Here is a 16024-nt window from a genome sequence, read left to right as displayed (position 1 = left end):
GATTGGTGGAGTAGCAGATAGTGAAGGGGACTGTCAGAGAATACAGCAGAATATAGATGGATTGGAGAGTTGGGCAGAGAAATGGCAGATGGAGTTCAATCAGGGCAAATGCGAGGTGATGCATTTGGAAGATCCAATTCAAGAGTGAACTATACAGTAAATGGAAAAGTCCTGGGGAAAATTGATGTACAGAGAGATTTGGGTGTTCAGGTCCATTGTTCCCTGAAGGTGGCAACGCAGGTCAATAGAGTGGTCAAGAAGGCATACGGCATGCTTTCCTTCATCGGACGGGGTATTGAGTACAAGGGTTGGCAGGTCATGTTACAGTTGTATAAGACTTTGGTTCGGCCACATTTGGAATACTGCGTGCAGTTCTGGTCGCCACATTACCAAAAGGATGTAGATGCTTTGGAGAGGGTGCAAAGGAGGTTCACCAGGATGTTGCCTGGTATGGAGGGTGCTAGCTATGAAGAGAGGTTGAGTAGATTAGGATTATTTTCATTAGAAAGACGGAGGTTGAGGGGGCACCTGATTGAGGTGTACAAAATCATGAGAGGTATAGACAGGGTGGATAGCAAGAAGCTTTTTCCCAGAGTGGGGGATTCAATTACTAGGGGTCACGAGTTCAAAGTGAGAGGGGAAAAGTTTAGGGGGGATATGCGTGGAAAGTTCTTTACGCAGAGGGTGGTGGGTGCCTGGAACACGTTGCCAGCGGAGGTGGTAGACGCGGGCACGATAGCGTCTTTTAAGATGTATCTAGACAGATACATGAATGGGCAGGAAGCAAAGAGATACAGACCCTTAGAAAATAGGCGACATGTTTAGATAGAGGATCTGGATCGGCGCAGGCTTGGAGGGCCGAAGGGCCTGTTCCTGTGCTGTAATTTTCTTTGTTCTTTGTTCAGAAGACGGCGACATCATCCATGTACAGGGAGGTTTTTACCTGTGTGCCTCTGTTGTCTGGAATTGTCACCCCTCTTATGCTCGCATCCTTCCTACTGAACTCAGCAAAATGTTCAATATAGCAAACAAACAAGACAGGGGAGAGAGGACAGCCCTGTCTGACTCCAGATTGGATCGGGAAACTTTCTGATTCCCACCCATTGATTGAGACTGCGCTACTGATGTTTGTGTAGAGCAGTTTGATCCAATTGCAGATTCCCTCCCCAAACCCCATTTTGGAGAGCACGCCCATCATGTAGGTGTGCAATATCCTGTCAAAAGCCTTCTCCTGGTCCAAGCTGATGAGGCAGGTGTCCACCCTCCTGTCCCGTACATAGGCGATCATATCCCTCAGTACCGGCACAGTGGTGCAGTGGGTAGCACTACAGCCTCACAGATCCAACGACTCGGGTTCGATTCTGCGTACTGCCTGTGCGGAGTTTGCAAGTTCTCCCTGTGACCGCATGGGTTTTCGCCGGGTGCTCCGGTTTCCTCCCACAGCCAAAGACTTGCAGGTTGATGGGTAAATTGGCCATTATAAATTGCCCCCAGTATAGGTAGGTGGGTGGGGATGTGGTAGGAATATGGGATTAATGTCGGATTAGTATAAATGGGTGGTTGATGGTTGGCAGAGACTCGTTGGGCCGAAGGGCCTGTTTCAGTGCTGTATCTCTAAATAAATAGTGCAAGACAATCTGAGATCTTCCTGCTGGGTACAGTGCAGGTCTGGTCAGGGTGAATCACCAACTCCAGAGCAGACTTGATCCGACTGGCGATGACTTCGGACAGAATCTTGTAATCAATATTAAGCAGTGAGATGGGCCGCTGATTTCCACCCTCTCCCCCTTCCGCTTGCAGATGAGCGTGATGATGCCTTTCCTCATGGATTCTGACATGTTGCCGGCCAGGAGCATACTGACGTATACTTCCAGCGGGTCCGGGCCGACCCAGTCCCACAGGGCCGAGTACAACTCGACCGGTAAGCCGTCGCTTCCGGGAGTTTTACTTGTCTCGAAGGACTCGACGGCCTTTGTCAGCTCGTCCAGAATTAGCAGCTTGTCCAGTCTCTCCCTCGTTCTGTCATCTAAGACCTCTGTGATGGATGACAGGAAGGACTGGGAGGCTCTGCTGTCTGTGGGCTTCGCGTCATGCAGCCCAGCATTAAAGGGTTTGCTGATCCTTAGTATGTCGGACTGCGAAGACATCACCGAGCCATCCTCTACCTTCAGGCTGCTGATAACAGAGCTCTCTCTGTGTACCTTTTGGAAGAAGTAACGCGAGCACGTCTCATCCTGCTCGATGGAACGGAATCTGGACCGGAAAATGATCTTGGAGGCCTCCGTGGCAAAGAGTGAGGCCTGCTGGCTCTTCACCTCATGGAGGTCCTCGACCCCCATCGACTGCAGCCGGAGCAGATTTTGCATACCTTTCTGGAGATGGGACATTTCCCTCTGTCTCTCTCTCGCCCTCTGAACACCTATGTGGATGAAGAACCTCTTGATGTTCCCCTTGATCGCTTCCCACCAGTGAACTGGAGACTCAAAGAGGGGTTTCACGGTCCTCCAACCTTTGTAATCCCTTTTGAGTTCCACAACGTTCTCTGGGGTCAGCAGTGTCGCATTGAGCTTCCACGTCTCTCTGCCAACCCGCTGGTCATCCTGTAAGTGACAGTCGGCCAATAAGAGGCAGTGGTCGGAGAAGATCACCGGCTTGACGTCGGTGGATCCGACCGTGACAGCACGGGACACAAACAGGAAGTCAATCCTGGAACGGGCAGACCCATCCGATCTTGAACTGCGCTGCGCTCCGTCTGCAGGTTTGCTGAAGACGTTGTGCAGTTTGGCATCCTTAACTGTTTCTATTAGGAATCTGGACGTAGCGTCCAGTATGCTGTCGTCTCTGCTGGATCGTCCAGCTGCATCGATGATGCATTTGAAGTCACCGCCTAGGATGACCGGCCTGGACGTCGCCAGCAGCAGTGGAAGCTGCTGGAAGAGGGTCAGCCGCTCGCTGCGTTGTACCGGGGCGTACACATTGATCAACCAGAGTGGAGCGTTGTTGTACATTACGTCTGCTACGAGGAGGCGACCGCCCACCACCTCCTTAACTTCGGAGATGGTGAAGTTACCTCCCCGCAGCAGAATACCCAGGCCGGAGGAACGGCAATCATTACCCCCTGACCAGATCGATGGCCCGTGGGACCACCATTGCGACCACTGCCTGTAGGTGCTGAGGTGTGGTATTCCACACTCCTGAAGAAACAACAGGTTGGCTTTGACCTTGGCAAGGTAATCCAAGGTTGAAACACATCGCGTAGTGGATTTAATGCTACGCACATTAATGGAAGCAATTTTTACACCCATTTTTTTTAAAGTTAGTTGTTGCTTCCCATACCATTTGTCCTTGCTAGTCCCAGTCCTTTGGGATGTTCCTGCATACCCATAGTGTGCGCAAGCTGTTTCACGTTGGTTGGGCTCAGAAACCCCTCTTGGTTTTTCATGCAAGGTTTGTTCCACTGGGGTGACATCGGGGGGGTCTTGTAGGCAGCAAGGATTGGGTTTTCCTCTGGTGTTCCCCTCTGTTCCTCCTCAAAAATATCACCTCTCTCTCTCTCTCTCTCTCTCTCTCTCACTCTCTCACTCTCTCTCTCTCTCTCTCTCTCTCTCTCCCCCCCCCCCTCTGGAAAATCATCTACGTGATTAATGATCATTTCGATGAGGTATGCAGAGTCGCCTTGTGTCCCTGGAGTCAGCACCTTCAGGAGAAGGTGGGAAAAACTGAAGAACAATGTACATTATATGTATTGTCATGCTAGGCCCCCACCTTCCAAGAATGAGGCACATTCATTTTGTCACGAACATTGATTTTAAACTGTTACTGGAGTGGGGGGAGGACTTGTTGAACAGATCAGCCGTGGCTGGATAGAACATTTGCATATTAACAGACAGTGTTTGGAAGGACAAAACAGCCATTTCCTGACATTCAACCCATAATGCACTTTTGATCACCAGTGGGGGAGCTCGCATTCCGGGTTGACTGCTAAGATGGCCGAATACACAAACGGACATGGTCAAACCAGCTAGTCACATGACTAACCTGCTGGGCAACTTGAGTATTTTGAACTTGTACAAAGAGTTTGGGCAGAAAGTTGTTTGCTCCTGGACTTTTTTTTAATTCATTCATGGGATGTGGGCGTCGCAGGCCAGGCCAGCATTTATTTCCCATCCCTAATTGCCCTTGAACTGAGTGGCTTGCCAGGCCATTTCGAGGGCATGTAAGAGTCAACCACATTGCTGTGGATCTGGAGTCACATGTAGGCCAGACCAGGTAAGGACAGCAGATTTCCTTCCCCAAAGGACATTAGTGAACCAGGTGGGTTTTTACAACAATCAACAATGGTTTCATGGCTGTCATTAGACTAGCTCTAAATTCCAGATTTATTAATTGAATTCAAATTCCACTTTCTGCTGTGGTGTGATTCAAACCCATGTCCCCAGAGAAATACCTGGGTCTCTGGGTTACTAGTCCAGTGATAATACCAGTACGCCACCGCCTCCCCCAGAAGATCTCTCTCCTGTCTGCTCCCATCTCTTTCTCACAAGCCTCTGAATCCACTGAAGACGCATGAGCCCCAAGAGAGACAAGTCTCCTACAGCGAACAAGGTTTAAGAAGAATACTGGGCCCCAACGAAAAGCAAGATCTACCTACAATCAAGGACTCTACAGTGAGCTCAAAGAATCATAACAACCCTTCGTGGGGCGCAGCGTGTATCCGTAGGCATTAACTGAATTAGAGTTTAAGTTTAATAAATTTCAACTTTTCTTCTTTAAACCTAAGAAAACCTGTTTTTGCTGGGTTTTTTTGCCTTATAATTGGAAAGCGGAGAACAAGGATTCACCAAGGGGAAGCTAAAAACACGGTGTGTTTAAAATTAAACCCTGTTGCAGTAAGACCAGGTGAAGGCTGAAAGGGAACTCTAGACCTCTTTCTCACCTGGTCATAACAGTATTTATATATCCTTTTCCTTTTTGGCCTCCTTGTCTCAAGAGACAATGGGTAAGTGTCTAGAAGTGGTCAGTGGTTTGTGGAGCAGCACCTCGAGTGGCTATAAAGGCCAATTCTAGAGTGACAGACTCTTCCACAGGCGCTGCAGGTGAAGTTGGTTGTCGGGGCTGTTACACAGTTGGCTCTCTCGTTACACTGCTGTCTCTTTTCCTGCCAACTGCTTAGTCTCTTCGACTCGCCTCTCTTCAGCCCCACCTTTATAGCAGTCCGCCAGTTCTGGTGATCGCTGGCAATTGCTCCCACGACTTGTGGTCAATGTCGCAGGACTTCATGTCATGTTTGCAAATGTCTTTAAAGCGGGGACATGGACGGCCAGTGGGTCTGATACCAGTGACGAGCTCGCTGTGCAATACGTCCTTGGGGATCCTGCCATCTTCCATGCGGCTCACACACACACACACATATATATATATATATATATATATATATATAAACAATGTGGGCTGTTTATATGTGTGGAAAATCAAGCAAAGGATCAGTAAATCTGACCTCTGCTTCATATGGGCAGGCAGACATTCAAGTGATGTGTGATAAACCAAACAGGACATAACTTCACAATCATTGATGACCTTTGAACTCCAGTATTTTTGTTAGTATCTTGCTTATAGTCAGTCTGTTACTGTTATGCTCACAGATGAATATGCTTATGTGCATCTTTCAGCTCTCCATGAAACAATTCTGACTGGATCTGATGGTCTTGTTCAATTTAGGCAGTTCTTTTTTGTTTTGGCAGGAGACTCTTTAGTGCCATGAATAAAAGCATCTCTTCCAATAGTAATAAGTTTTTGAAATGCAAATCCTCATAAAAATTGATCATACCTTTTGTTATAAAACATGAAAAAAATGTGCGTCCTTTCTATAGGATCACTTTAGCATATTTATTTCACAGATAAGCTGCATCTGCAGATGTGAATGGGTGGGGGAGGGGTAATTCTCTTGTTTGCTGTACCAGTGGGGAGCCTCCCATACTGGCTGCACATATGAGGAATCATGTATGTGTGGTGTCCACCACCTCCCAATATGCTCAGTTGGTGGGAAAGGCTCCCTATTGTTTCATAAACTCAGAAAATTGGCCCATTAATGTGTACCTTTCCCTATCTCAAAATGTATATCTGTTTGGAACCTGGACTTGAATTTTGCATCCATTTTCCAATGTGAATTGCTATGCATTATATTGGAAAATCACTTTAAGACCTTATAGTCATAAAGAATTTTTACAACATAATCTATGCTTACGGTCCATTTTCAATGTAAAATAAGACAAATAAGTAAGGAATGTGCATTTGATTCTGGGGGGGGGGGGGGGCGGGGGGGGGTGGTTGAATGCGGGACACGGGGGCAACAGCAGTACAATACTTGGCTTTGCTACTCTTGGGTAGAAAGGGCAAAAATCTGCCAAAGTTTGTTTTCCTGATTACCATCCAGTGACCTCTGCTAGCAAGTGCACATGAATAAGAACAGGAATGGGAACTGCTATAGTACTCTTCACAGTGGAATAGCCTGAAGAGACTCATTGGTCCGGATATTTACAGTGAGGTAGGGATGATGCAGGAAACACAGTAGTGCAGGGAATACCAGGCAATGGCTGGGATTCAGAGGATCTCATTAGAATTTGGTTTAATCTGGAGGCAGTTACGAAGACAAGCTCATGGTGAATGACCAGAGTCCTTTAGAATCACCAAATTTGGGGGATAAAAAGGAAAATTATTACTTGTTATATCTCCCTTGATGGCTCCGTTGATTTATGGATTGTCCAAAGAGTAAATGGGCCAAGAAAATCTGGGGCTCTCTGATTCTGTGCTGATCTAATGATTGCTGCTTAGATATGGTTGGGCCACTATGATTGGGTGGGTGCCCATGCCACTAGAGGCACAGCTCGGGTACCTGCCTGCTCTGAAAGGCTGCAAACTGTGATGGAAGTGCATTCATATGGGGATGCCAGGACTGAAACAGAAGAAGTCAGACACCAGATTCCAGTCAGTTCCCTCTGGAAGGGGGCCATTACCAACAAAAAAAAAATTGAACCTGCTGTCTTTAGGGGTTTAGGCCAGAACGTGTGCCTGATTCCCCAGGTGGCTGCACTTCCATTAGAGGAAGTGGGCAGCTGGCGCACATGTGTACTCATTTGGTGTACCAACTCCCAATAATGCACCTTTTTTATTATTCTTTCATGGGATATCAGCATCACTGGCAAGGCCAGCATTTGTTGCTCATCCCTAATTGCCCTTGAACTGAGCAGCTTGCTAGGCAATTTCAGAGAGGACTTAAGAGTCAACCACATTGCTGTGGGTCTGGAGTCACATGTAGGCCAGACCAGGTAGGGATGGCAGATTTCCTTCCCTAAAGGACATTAGTGAACCAGATTTTTTTAATGACAATTGGTGATAGTTTCATGGCACCATTACTGAGACTACTTTCAATTCCAGATTTCTATTAATTGAATGCCCTAGCCATGCACTCTTCTATGTTACTGGCCTCAATTGGGGCAGGAAGCGGTTGACTCCATCAGGCTGAATGTGATCTCTGATGGAAGACTTGGACTCAATGTATCTAGGTCTGATCCAAAGTCATAACCTTCCCATTGTATTCCGATAGAGTAACAGTTTGAGTGGATCAGAAGGGACATAGATTTTAAAACCTTAATATAGATTTATTAACATTTATTTTCTTAGTTCCAGTGTTGCTCCCTTCTCACCCTTCCTCTCATGCTGGGGTACAGTTCCATGTGTACTTATAACTTTCAGCTATTTTTCTGAACTGTGAGCTTAGAGAGTGAGCATTGGCAGGCTATTCTATTGTGGAAAGTATCCCAACCAAGCCCTATCCTATCATCACCTGACATGCACACATTTTTATCCAACAGGAGTCACTCAGGCGTGATCTTATTTGCCCCACTAAGCAAAAGTGGAGTAGCTAATTTTACCCACCTAACTGCTGTCTCTAGATGAGATCCAGTGAATTCAACACAGTCCAGGAATTAAACCTGGCCTTTTCTGTTTTGTACAGCATATTGCTACATCATTGGTGTCTTTACCCAATTAAGTCATTAATACATTATATTATTTAGTTGAAGGGAAACAAGCAGATTACTTGGCCATCTCAGGTTGTTGCGAATGCATTGCTGTTTTGTCACTGGTCTTCCTCTCCTGCAAATTACAAAATGGTGTTCAATGTAGTTGGTTAGTTCATTCGATTCCCAGTCATCAGTCCCACTGGAGCCAAACAAGAAATACTACATTTAATAAAAAATAGGCACTTTGCTCCCGGCTACAGCAGGTTTTAAAACATGATCAAGACCTGCATTTGGATAACAGACAAATCACCCTTTTTGGTTTTTTTTTAAGCAGTATGATTTGAATACTGTATAACTTATTTCATACAAATCTTGTTATGTTGGATAGCCAAAAGGGTTTTTGTATGAAATGTATTTTCAACTCATGCAAACTGAAATGTGGCAGTAGTCTGACTGCAAAAAAATGTAGCACAAAAGCATCTGAAAGATATGCATTTTAGGTCTTTAGAAAAAATTGTTGCCAACATTTAAAATGACTAAAAAGATAATTCACTGGTGGCGAGCCATACAGACTAAGAAAGAACCAAGTTCACAATTTAGTTTTTGTTGAGTCAGACTTAGTAAAGAGGCTATAATTGACCTCAGTGCCTTTAAGCTAAGGAGGGAAAACAAATGAAGAAGGTTCTTGCTGTTAATTGCTATTCATGGCTCTCTGTATGAGTGGATGTTGGATAAGGACAAATTTAGGCTTGGATGTGATGGTCAACAATTGAGCATGTTCACATGTAGGACCCTCAGTACCAGCATGGATCACCAATTTTAGTGAAAAAAAGACTAAAAAATTTAGTGATCTCAAGCTGTAAAAATTCATATTTATAAAACCTATTGTGAAAATTAATTTATATCTAATCGTTGCCCGTTTTTGTTCAGAAAACATATGCTCAGTTCCCCAGTGCTGAATTTGGTTCTGTAACGTCCAGCAATTTAATGTTAACTATACTTCTGTATTCCTTGGTGATTTAATGGTGAGCATGGTTCTGTATTTTCTGGTAATTTGGTGAACACTGGTGAGTATTAGTCTGTTTTCCTCAGTAGCCCGTTAATGAGTGTGCGTTTGCATTCTCCAGTGGTCTATAGTGACTATAGGCCTATATTCCCTGGTGGTCCAGTGGTGAATATGGATCTGTATTCCTCACTGACCAGCGGTGAGTGCGAATGCATATGCCTGGATACAGAACTGAGTGTAGATTCCTTAGTGGTATAGTAGTGAGTATGGTATTCTGTATACGGGGTACATGGGAAACGTGGACCACTGCATACTCTCCACTGGCCTACTGGGGAATATGAATTTACACTCTCCGCTGAATCACCAGGGAACACAGGTCCATACTTACCACTAAATCATGAGCAAAATATTGTTCTATATTTCCTGGTGGTCCTGTGGTGAGTATTGGTCCATGTTCCCTGGGGGTCCAATGGTGAGCATGCATCCATATTTGCCACTCACTGACGGCACAGTGGTGCAGTGGTTAGCACCGCAGCCTCACAGCTCCAGCGACCCGTGTTCAATTCTGGGTACTGCCTGTGTGGAGTTTGCAAGTTCTCCCTGTGACCGCGTGGGTTTTCGCCGGGTGCTCCGGTTTCCTCCCACCGCCAAAGACTTGCAGGTTGATAGGTAAATTGGCCATTATAAATTGCCCCTAGTGTAGGTAGGTGGTAGGGGAATATAGGGACAGGTGGGGATGTGGTAGGAATATGGGATTAGTATAAATGGGTGGTTGATGGTCGGCACAGACTAGGTGGGCCGAAGGGCCTGTTTCAGTGCTGTATCTCTAAATAAATAAGTTGCCTCTCTCTTGCAGGACATGGTGGCCCATATTTTAGAAACAGCAGCACCTAAATGGCAGGGGACAGGCATGGCTGCATGTCCTCATTCCCATGGAGGACATGGTGCAGGCAATCATTCATGTAGGCGTAACTGAGGCCATGGCCAGCGGTGGGGCAGAAATCATAGAGGATGTTGGTATGTTCCTATCTAAACCACTTTCTCACATCCCACTTCTGCCTCGTCCCACAATCCCTTCTGATTTAGAAGCTGGAGATGATGTAAGCATGCACTTCTTGTTTTACTCCCTTCTGTCATCAGAACCCTACACTTGTGCCTTTCTCCTTTCAGATACCCAAGGATGGCCACCTGGTCAAGAATTGCTGTGGAAGCCTCTGGTCCAAGAGGAACAAGAGACTGATGAAACACTGTCACTTAATCTCAATCACAACCACTAGCTCAGATACTGGTATTACACAAATTTTAGAGGGTACCATGCAAGCAGGATCTGCATGTGGTGAGGGAGCTACAGCCAGGGCAGGGGGAAAGGATAGCGTGGGTGCCAGCTTCTTGAAGGGTGAGGTCACATGAGATGTTCTGCAGAGGAGTCAGTTGAGGACTTCAATGGGGCTAATGGACACGTACGCAGAAATGCTTGGCGCATTGGCTTGCCCTGGAGCTCATCCTTTCCAGTACGAAATGGTGGTCAAATCCATGACAACACTTCTGGACCCAACAGTGATGCAGTGTCTGATGGCCAATGTCTCAGCTTCCATTGCAGCACAAGCAGAAGCCACTCAATGTCTAGATGCTGCAGTGAAAGCTCAGACTGCGGTCATGAAATCTCAAAAGCAAAATTCTGCGGATGCTGGAAATCTGAAACAAAAACAGAAAATGCTGGAAATACTCAGCAGGTCAGGCAGCATCTGTAGAGAGAAAAAATAGAGTTAATGTTTCAGGTCTGTGTGACCTTCCGTCAGAACGTTTTTCATGAAATCTGAGTTTGTTGCCATGTAGATTCAGACTGCTGCCATCATGGCTACCAATCTCAGTGCTGAAAGGGGCTTTTAGAGTCTCACAATAGTCCAGCAATCTGTGTTCCAGTAGGTTACTTGGATTGCTGAGGTGCCGCCCCGAGGGGGTGGCAGTGGCTCCATGGAGCATGAACCTACTACCCTGTCTCAGGCTGATTGCATTAATGCTCCTACCACTGCTGCTTCCCGAGTGACCTTGCTATTGCCTGTCAACCAGCCAGTCCAGACTGCTGCTGCCCATGCCGTGGTGGTACAGTCTGAACTTGGGACTTACAGGTCCAGAACTGCTTGAGGGCGTCCTGCAAGGTCATCTGAAGTCTCCCCTACTGAATATCAGCAGCCGTCCGTCAGCCATGCTGTAACCACTGGGTTAGCACTGCGTAGGAATATTAGGATAGGCAAAGGCTCCCCCAAGCTGGGCAAAAAGAAATGCACAAGTGTGATGAGTTGATTTTTCTATGCAACAATGGATGGTTTATTGGATAGAGCTAGTATGGAATGGTTGTTTTGTGGTGGCTTTTATTTCAGCATTGTAGCCAAGAAGACACTGTGATGGTCTCTAACAGAAGGATGATGTGTGGAACTGTTATACAATGGGGTTTGGGGTTGTGTTCAAAGGAGCCGTAGCTAGTGAAGTGATCATGGACAGCCCAGCTGGGAAAGGGATGTGCTGGCTGCCTCCTCCCTTCCTCCTCCTTCTCCTGTTCCTTGTCCTCTTCCTCCTCTGCCTCTTCATCCTGTCTTCCTCCTCCTCCTTCTCATGAGCTTCTTGCCACAACCATCATGTTGGCCATGCTGTGGAGGATACAGCAGACCACCTCTCATTTGTACATGCACTCTGATGAGTACTGGAGTCCAGGTAGTGGAACCATTGTTTCAGCACCCAATGGTCTGTTCAATAATGTTTCGAGTGTCAGCATGGCTCTCGTTCTATGCATGTTGGGCAGATGTGGTTGGGTTCCAGAGTGGAGTCATGAGCCCAGTGTAAAGTGGATGGCCCTTGCTGCTCAGCAGTCATTCCTATGGTTTGATGTGGTGGCTGAAAGACATAGGGAACAGCGGACTGGCGCAGAATGAAAGCATCATGACTGCTGCCGGATAGTGGGCATTCAGCAGCATGATGTGCTGAGTGTGAATGCACACCTACTGCACACACAGCGAGTTGTAACCTATGCGGTTGCAGTACTTCTGAGTACTGAGATGCAGCGCCCACAAAGCCACAAGTGTGCTTTTGACGGCACCTTGCACCGTGGGGAAACCTGCTATCCTGGCAAAGCCAGGCATGCTCCAGCTGCTTCTCTCTGTTCAGCAAGAACACAATGGGCTCTTGTCTCCTGGCATAAAGAGCATCTGTCACTTCTCTGATGCAGCACTGGTCAGTAAACTGGGAGATGCTACCTATGACACCTGCTCCAGCCTGGAATAACCCCGAGACAAAGAAATTCAGGGCAAACGTCACCTTCACAGCCACTGGCATCACCACACGCCCTACTCTGAGGCTGAAGGTCTGCCTGCAAGAGGTGGTTGGGTTCTTTAAGAACCTCCTTCATAAATAGCAGATAATGCACACATTGCTCCTGGCTTAGGTGGAGGTAAGAAAAGACCTCCTTGAAGTCCCTAGGTGGATAAGGACCCTGCTGAGAGCCCTTACCCCCTTCCTCCTCCCTCTGCAATTAGCTTTTCTTCTTCTTTGCTGCTTCTGCTCCATCTCCCTCTCGTGCTGCAACCAAAGGGGAGCGCAACCATCGCACCCATGACAGAGAACAAGTGGTCTGACCAGAACCCTTACAGTCATAAGCAAGACCTTCCTCACATGCAGCACCACTGCACCCTGTCGATTTCACCAACTTTGAGAGGTTAAGAGAGGTCATTGAGCTACTGAGGTGAGGTCAAACGTGGCAACGCTGGCGTCAAATTAGCATTACATGATGACTGATGCCGTGATCTTCCTGCTCTGCATACTTCCTTCACGTGTTCCTAATTCCCTCACCAAGAGGGTGCTTGGCCTGGGTCACGTGGAAGTATATGCATACGGATGCCATTTTGGTAACAAAAATGCACTCGAAGTGCCAAAACTGCAGGCACTACTGAGGCTAATTTTATGGCCAAAAGGTCTTAACAGTCCAACAGTTGCAGTATGAATGGTTTAAATAATCATAAAACACTGGTGTCCATGTGGTTTTCTGTGTCACTCCTCACTGTTCCTTGTGACATTGATGGAATAATTTTTTCATCATGTTTTCATTCATTCATGGGATGTGGGCGTCGCTGGTTAGGTCAGCATTTATTGTCCATCCCTGACTGCCCTTGAGAAGGTGGTGGTGAGCTGCCTTCTTGAACCACTGCAGTCCATGTGAGGTAGGTACACCCACAGTGCTGTTAGGAAGGGAGTTCCGGGATTTTGACCCAGCTACAGTGAAGGAAAGGCGATATAGTTCCAAGTTAGGATGGTGTGTGACTTGGAAGTGAACTTGCAGGTGGTGGTGTTCCCATGCATTTGCTGCTCTTATCCTTCGAGTTGGTAAAGGTCGGGGGTTTGAAAGATGCTTTCTGAGGAGCCTTGGTGCGTTGCTGCAGTGTATCTTGTAAATGGTACACACTGCTGCCACTGTGCGTCGTTGGTGGCGGGAGTGAATGTTTTTGGATGGGGTGCCAATCAAACGTGCTGCTTTGTCCTGGATGGTGTTGAGCTTCTTGAGTGTTGTTAGAGCTGCACCCATCCAGGCAAGTGGAGAGTATTTCATCACACTCCTGACTTGTGCCTTGTAGATGGTGGACAGGAGGTGAGTTACTCGCCGCAGGATTCCTAGCCTCTGACCTGCTCTTGTAGCCATGGTATTTATATGGCTACTCCAGTTGAGTTTCAGATCAATGGTAACCCCTAGGATGTTGATAGTGGGGGATTCAGCGATGGTAATGCCATTGAATATTAAGGGGAGATGGTTAGATTCTCTCTTGTTGGAGTTGGTCATTGCCTGGCATTTGTATGGCACGAATGTTATTTGCCACTTATCAGCCCAAGCCTGGATATTGTCCAGGTCTTGCTGCATTTTTACACGGACTGCTTCAGTATCTGAGCAGTCATAAATGGTGCTGAACATTGTGCAATCATCAGCGAACATCCCCACTTCTGACCTTATGATTGAAGGAAGATCATTGATGAAACAGCTGAAGATGGTTGGGCCTAGGACTCTACCCTAAGGATCTCTTGCAGTAATGTCCTGCAGCTGAGATGATTGACCTCCAACAACCACGACCATCTTCCTTTGTGCTTGGTATGACTCCAACCAGCGGAGAGTTTTCCCCCTGATTCCCATTGACTTCAGTTTTGCTAGGGCTCTTTGATGCCATATTCGGTCAAATGCTGCCTTGATATCAAGGGCAGTCACTCTCACCTCACCTCTTGAGTTCAGCTCTTTTGTCCATGTTTGAACCAAGGCTGTAATGAGGTCAGGAGCTGAGTGGCCCTGTTGGAACCCAAACTGAGCTGATTATTGCTAAGCAAGTGCTGCTTGATAGCACCGTCGATGACACCTTCCATCACTTTACTAATGATTGAGAGTAGACTGATGGGGTGGTAATTGGCCAGGTTGCACTTGTCCTGCTTTTTGTGTACAGGACATACCTGGACAATTTTCCACATTGCCGGGCAGAGGCCAGTGTTGTAGCTGTACTGGAACAGCTTGGCTAGGGGTGTGGCAAGTTCTGGAGCACGGGTCTTCAGTATTATTGCCTGAATGTTGTCAGGGCCCATTGCCTTTGCAGTATCCAGTGCCTTCAGTCATCTCTTGATATCACACAGAGTGAATCAAATTGGCTGAAGTTTGGCATCTGTGATGCTGGGGACATCAGGAGGAGGCCGAGATGGATCATCCACTCGGCACTTCTGGCTGAAGACTGTTGCAAATGCTTCAGTTTTATCTTTCGCACTGATGTGCTGGGCTCCCCCATCATTGAGGATGGGGATATTTGTGGAGCCACCTCCTCCAAGTTAGTTGTTTAATTGTCCACTGCCATTCATGGCTGGATGTGGCAGGACTGCAGAGCATAGATCTGATCCGTTGGTTATGGGATCGCTTAGCTCTGTCTATCGCACACTGCTTCCGCAGTTTGGCACGCACGTAATCCTTTGTTGTAGCTTCACCAGGTTGACACCTCATTTTGAGGTATGCCTGGTTCTGTTCCTGGCTTTCCCTCCTGCAATCTTCACTGAACCAGGGTTGGTCCCCAGGCTTGATGGTAATGATAGAGTGGGAAATATGCCGGGCCATGAGGTTTAAGATTGTGGTTGAGTACAATTCTGCTGCTGCTGATGGCCCACGCGCCTCATGGATGCTCAGTTTTGCATTGCTAGATCTGTTGGAAATCTATCCCATTTAGCACGGTGGTAGTGCCACACAAAATGATGGAGGGTATCCTCAATGTGAAGGTGGGACTTTGTCTCCACAAGGACTGTGCGGTGGTCACTCCTACCAATACTGTCATGGACAGATGCATCTGCAGCAGGCAGATTGGTGAGGACGAGGTCAAGTATGTTTTTCCCTCTTGTTGGTTCTCTCACCGCCTGCTGCATATCCAGTCTAGCAGCTGTGTCCTTTAGGACTCGGCCAGCCCTGTCAGTAGTGGTACTACCGAGCCACTCTTGGTGTTGGACATTGAAGTCCCCCACCCAGAGTACATTCTGTGCTCTTGCCATCCTCAATGCTTCCTCCAAGTGGTGTTCAACATGGAAGAGTACTGATTCATCAGCTGAGGGAGGGCGGTAGGTGGTAATCAGCAGGAGGTTTCCTACTCATGTTTGACCAGATGTCATGAGACTTCATGGGGTCCGGAGTCAATGCTGAGGACTCCCAGGACAACTCCCTCCTGACTGTATACCACTGTGCCGCCATCTCCGCTGGATCTGTCCTGCCAGTGGGATAGGACATACCCGGGGATGGTGATGGCAGTATCTGGGACATTGTAAGGTACAATTATGTGATTATGACTATGTCAGGCTGTTGCTTGACTACTCGGTGGGACAGCTCTCCCAACTTTGGCACAAGCCCCAAGATGTTAGTAAGGAGGACTTTGCAGGGTCGACAGGGCTGGGTTTGCCGTTGTCGTTTCCGGTGCCTCGGTCGATGCCGAGTGGTCCATCCAGT

The sequence above is a fragment of the Heterodontus francisci genome, chromosome 16, assembly GCF_036365525.1.
Source record: "Heterodontus francisci isolate sHetFra1 chromosome 16, sHetFra1.hap1, whole genome shotgun sequence".
In the NCBI taxonomy this organism is placed as follows: Eukaryota; Metazoa; Chordata; class Chondrichthyes; order Heterodontiformes; family Heterodontidae; genus Heterodontus; species Heterodontus francisci.
Note: the sequence above shows the minus strand (reverse complement) of the source record.